Below are 6,522 nucleotides of genomic sequence, written 5' to 3' on the forward strand. Positions count from 1 at the left end.
AATGCTGTTTTTGCTATATCATCTTTTTTGACTTTCAATTGATGGTATCTTGATCGCAAATAAATCTTTGAGAAGTAACTGGCTCCTACCAGTTGATCAAACAAATCATCGATCCTGGGCAATGAATATTTGTTCTTTATGGTCAATCTTTTTAACTCTCGATAATCAATACACATACGCATGGTGCCATCTTTCTTTTTCACAAACAGAACTGGAGCTCCCCATGGTGAAGTATTTGGCCTGATAAATCCTTTGTCTGACAAATCCTTTAATTGCGTAACCAGTTCCTTTAATTCTGATGGAGCTAATCTGTACGGTGCTTTTGCTACAGGTGCTGCTCCAGGTATCAAATCAATCCCAAATTCAATAATTCTATCTGGAGGTAGCCCTGACAAGTCTTCTGGAAAGACTTTAGGATATTCACTGACAACCGAAATTAATTCTTGCTTACTCTTTTCTTTCTTAGTATCAGTTATGTAAGCTAAAAAATCCTTGGTATTTCTTTTGAATACATTTTATGGCTTTCATTACAAATAGCAAACTGGTACGATGATCCTGATGATCACCATATATTACGACTGTCCCTCTGTTAGGCAACATAATTCTAATCATCTTTTTATCGCAAACGATGCTGGCCTTATTTTCTGCCAACCATTCCATCCCTACTATCACATCAAATTCTTTCATAGGCATGAGAAACAATCAGATGGGTAGCTCACAATCCTCAATCATGATAGTGTAGTTTTTAAACATATAACTCACGGATACTTGACCGTTAGCAGTATCAACTACTAACTTATCGTCAAGTGGCATAGAATTCATATGAGCACATAAGGCAAACGATGAGGATACAAACGAGAAGTTTGCACCCAAGTCAAATAACACTTTAGCATGTAAGGAGTTCACGTAAAATGTACTTGTTACTACATCGGGTGTAGCTTCTGCTTCATGTTTGGTCATTTGAAAAGATCGACCCCGCTCCCCACCCGTTGCTCCTCTGCCCATATTTGCTCTTCCTCGGCCTGTTGATGTATTGCTCCCCATGGTTAACTATGGGGCTTTCAACTGTGGACAATTTGGTTTGAGGTGATCTGGAGAATTACAATTAAAACACCTTTTTACTATTGGGCAAACATTCGACAAATGACTTGTTTCACCACATTTATAAATATTTTCTTAGCTCAATCCTGCATTCTCCCTGATGAACTTGATGACATCGGGGACAAGTCCTTTCATTGAATCTTTGTGTGGGCCTGTTTCCATGCTTTACAACTTTTGGTCCTTCTTATCCGATTGATGGACCTTCCCATTTCCTCTTTTCTGTTACCTCCGCTGCATCAACGATCAATGAAAATGTAGCTAGATTCATGGCTATGAGAAATTCTCGGATTGATGGTTTCAATCCCCAAATATACCTTTCCACTTTTCTAGATTCCGAGGAAATATAATGTTATGCAAATCTTGAATATTCAATGAATTTCTCTGTATATTCTCTTACAGTTCTGTTTCCTTGTTCCAATTTTAGAAAGTCTTCTTCCATTTGTCTAATGGCAGCTTTTGGGCAAAATTTCTCCTTGAATCTGTTGACAAACTCTAGCCATGTCATAGTTTGCAAAATATTTGTTCTGGCTAAGGATTCTACTTCCCACAAAAATAATGCATTTGATTTCAACACAGAGACTGCAAATCTGACTTTATATGTTTCTACACAACGGATGGTATTGAATACAGACTCCATCTCTTTGATCCAACACATAGCTTTAATTGGATCTCTTTCTCCCGAGAAGGTTGGTGGTTTGCAGGTTAGAAACATCTTTATATCTCCTTCCCTGTTATTGAGAATTGGAACCAATTGAATAACTTCAATTCTGCCTGTTTCTATTCTGGCAGGATTTCTTAAAATAGAAGTCAAGGTCTCCCTTAGTTTTCCCATTTCTTCAGCTAACATGTTTCTTGTTACATATTCTGGGTGAGACATCTGTTCTTGATTCATATTTTCAGAGTTTGATTCTGCTTGATTCATATTGATTTCTGGTTGGCTTATTCTGCCTCTGGTCTGTCCCCTTCCTCTGCCTCTACCTCTGCCTCTGCTTCTGCCCTCAGAGGTGCCAATAGGAGCAATAGGGAATTCTTCTTCATTGGGGCGGATGATCCTTTCCGACCTTCTTGATCTACTAGCCATCTGTACATAACAAAGTTAATACATATATTTTCACATTACCAAATATAATAAAGTGTCCAAGTTCAATTATGTATCTGTAGATTCAAAATTACATTGGCCAGATGTAATCTGAAAATACCTTACACACTGATCTCTTAACTTATTATATTTATTCCAAAGGTGCTAACTATGTCTGGGACCCTAATATGCAATGAAATAGTTTAGGTCTAGGTATCATGCATCTGAATACCTAAATCCCTTAAACTCAGGCTCTGATACCAACTCTGTAACACCCTCAATCCATACATTGCATATAACACATATATTATACATAGAATACATGTATTCTCCCACATAGGTCCATAATACAAAAGTCTTTAATGTGAATTACACCACTTAAAAATTTCAAAAGTACATGCTCCATTTAATCAAGCATCTACGCTTCCAAAACAACTAAGCACATAGGGAAGTAATTCACATAATGCTCTTTCCCTTATTATCTTTACCTGCACACATATTTTTGAAAACACAAAAATGAGGGTTAGACAAGAATGTCTAGTGAGGTTCCCTTTTATGTAATGCAGGGTGAAGGTTACCAAACCATTTATTTCAAATAATTCATCTTACGTAGCGAAACTAAAAAAAATCAAATATCATACTGTTTCGGTCCATCGGGTCTCTGGTTCCAAACAATACTTAGAATATATTTCAATAACCATGACCAGAGCCCCTCTGGTCTCTCTTCCAGAGCTTCTGGTTCCTCGACCAGAGCCTCTGGTTGTACTAACCAGAGCTTCTGGTTCAACGTGTAAGCCAACCAGAGCCTCTCTGGTTTGTTTTTCATAAAAAGATTCTAAATATAAAATCATTTTCTTAAAAACTTCTAAAAATATGATTTTGACATAAAAGCTCTTGTCAACAGATACAGAGCCTCTGGTCCAATTAGTACATTTAGTAAAAACTTGCTCATTCTCCAAATCAATATTCAGAATCCTTTGGTCCAATAATGAGGACCAACCAGAGCCCCTCTGGTTCCTTACAAGGAACAACCAGAGCCCCTCTAATTCCTCATAAAAATGAATATTCTGTTCCAAAGCACTTTTAACCAATATCAATGGCCATAGGCCAAGTTTTCCCCTTCTCAATAACATCAATACTATTATTTCTAATAAGAACAATATTTTTGAGTTCTCAAATCACAAAGAAGTAAAGACTCAAATCTATTGTAGTCTTAAAAGACATAATAGTAAGAGCTATAATATTCACACATAATTGCCACCCTTATATCCAAAAGACATCTCTCCTTAATATGCCACTCTTATTCCAAAAGACACCTCTCCTTAATATGCCACCCTTATTCCAAAAAACACTTCTCCTTAATATGCCACCCTTATTTCTTCTTCAAAATCTATGAACTAGTTCGGATGAAGGACCGTAGTCACAACCATCTTATCGTATCCTCATTCATAGTTTTATCCATAAAATCTATAGTTTAATTCCAAATGAAGACATATCAAAATCACAATTGTCTCAAAAGAATATTCTCTATAGTTTTCAACCAACAGTTTTATCATTACAACCTTTCAAACTCAAGAACAATCTACTCTTTCAATGATTTCTAAAATAGCATCATGTCCCTTTTAAATCCTCAAAACATGATATCATTTCCAAAACTGTTTTAAAGAAGCAATTCCTTCTTTATCTTTCCCAAAACAGTTTTTAATACTCAAATATATAACATTAACACCTTTAAACTTTCAAAATAGTTTTACTATCTTTTCTTCAAAACCAACATAAAGACCCAACAGTTTATATAACAATATATATAAAGGTTTTAGTCATCAAAAACTCACCTTAATAATCACAGGTTCTGCAAATTATAAACACACAGAAGATCTTTAATTAGCACAGAATCTTCAAATCACTTTTGTGTATTAATCTTTCTCAAGAATTCTTTCACTGCCACACACTTTCTTTTTCTCAAAAAGATTCCTTTCTCCAAAAATCAAGATAAGGTATGATCTTATCTTTTTCCTTCTGTATATATTTTTCTAACAAAGGCGGTGATGGTTTTATTAAAATAAAACTCTTTGGCGGTGAAAGCTTTAACCAATAAAGGTAATTTAGGCGGTGGGTTTTTTATTATAAAATTTATGATTTCTTAACCATGAAGGTATAAGTTTTTAAATATTATAATAATGTTTCCACCAAAATATCTTATCACAAATATGCACCACCTCATGTATGCTTCACACCACATGCATATATGTATAAATTACGTACATATCATGCCATCTTTTCATATACATGCATGCACAATATCATGTTCACATTTCACATATATAGTTCATGCATTTCTACTTAGATATGCATATTTCACGTAATCCACATAATAAACATGTATAAATTACCTCAACCCAGGTTGTCTAAAACTTGGTTATAACATTCACAGTTCTCAAGCAAAATTAGATCTGCTGCCAAGTGGTATTTACAGAAGACTGCCTCAGATGAAACTGTGTGCAAGATATGTTCCTTGATTGAACAACTGCTTGTTCAAGAAATCCAATCAAGACTGTGTGATAAATCCAAAACAAGATAACACAGTCACAATTAAAATAAAATGAATCTCTTTACAATCAAAACTCACAACATTCTGAAATTGGTTACTCAAGATCCAGTTTTCACCAGACTTTTTAAACATGAAATGATCACTTCTGCGTTGAATAAGGACCTGATAAGTCTTATTTCCCTGTGCTTAAAACTCCATCCTTATTTAGATTCATTCTAAAGGTTCTTTTAACCTTTATGTAGTTTTTAATTTGATCATTCCCTTTTATGGGTGGAGGTTTAAACGAGAACGAGAGTAAATTACGATTTTTATCCCGTGATTTGTTTATAATTTTGATTTTCATTCTTTTGGTTTAGAAATCGCGATTTTCATCCCTATGGTTTTGTAATTTCTTGCTATTCTTGTCTCTAGACTAAATCCTAGCTTTAAATACAAGGGACCAAACCAATAAAGAATTGTAAACCACATTGACCAAAACAACAATAAATGGTAGTCATACGAACGAAAATAACAATATATTACAAACTATAGGGACAAAAGCCGCAATATATTAAAGAATATCTTTAAGTTGTATCTGATGAATCGGGGAGGTTTGGCAAGATAGCCATTATCGTGAAAGTTTGTGCTCGTATTTTACGAAGCCATTTGAATGGTAAATAAATTATCTAGAAAGAAGAGATAATAAAACACCGATAAAACAACACTAAAACAAACACTGCTCTGATACCATTTGTTGGTCCCAGCCGGATCAATAAGAGTTTATAGGTAACAGTTTTGTAGAAAGGGGGATGAATACAAACATAGCAGCTTTCACTTTTAAAAATCCTTTATTGATAAGAATTTTACAGTTTGTGGAAAATATAAAATACAGAACTTATCTAAACAATCAAAAAACACAAAAGTTACAGTAAGTAAGAAAGAAAAAACTTGCTAAAAGAAAAGGTTAAGAAGATCTTGTGCTCTTCAATGGTTAGAGTGGTTGAGAGAGAGAGAGAGAGAGAGAGAGAGAGAAGACTATCTTCTTGGGTAATAAGATCTTCAAGGCAAGGAATCTTGGCTTAGATAGAGGTACTCAGAAGGAGGAGCTTCTCAACTATTTATACCCATTGTATTAAATGCAATTCAGATGATACAAAGCACGTGACAAGCTTCTAGAGATAAGTTTGTCCTTTGTTGCAGATATACAGGCTTTTGACCGTATATGAACAGATATCTTTCACAAAGTAGGTATGCACGCTTGGAGATAGTAGAGTGACTCCGTACAATACTTTACTTTTAGAGGTATGGGTTTGTCCTTTGTGTGTAGAAGGACATGGCAAAAACTAATCTTGTTCAACAAGATTTCTCTTATTGCTAACACTGGAATAACGCTGAGGTTTCTTCAGTGTTCGCTGAATATTGAGTAGATTTCACACTTGTGTAGACAAATTTGTTATCACTGAAAACCGCATCAGATCACGAACTTGTTTGTCTCTATCTTCAACTTTATCTTTGATATCGCTGAAAGTTTTGTGCTGTGAGTTCTGTCTGCCTGAAGAATACTTGTCTTTGAGAGAATTACAACACATGTTCAGTGATCACCGAACAGACTCAATGAATCGCTGAAGCTGAATAAAGAGATAGTACACTTCGTAAGATAAAAAAGATCATAATCAAATCATTGAAATAGAGGATCAACAATCTCCCCCTATTTAATATTTTTTTATAAATATAATTAACAATTTAATTAGTTGTCAATTATTAATTAATAAATATTTTTTATTTATTAATATATTTGTTTTTTGATAAATAT

Source organism: Cynara cardunculus (assembly GCF_001531365.2).
Source record: "Cynara cardunculus var. scolymus isolate 2C chromosome LG 3, CcrdV1, whole genome shotgun sequence".
NCBI classification, from domain to species: Eukaryota; Viridiplantae; Streptophyta; class Magnoliopsida; order Asterales; family Asteraceae; genus Cynara; species Cynara cardunculus.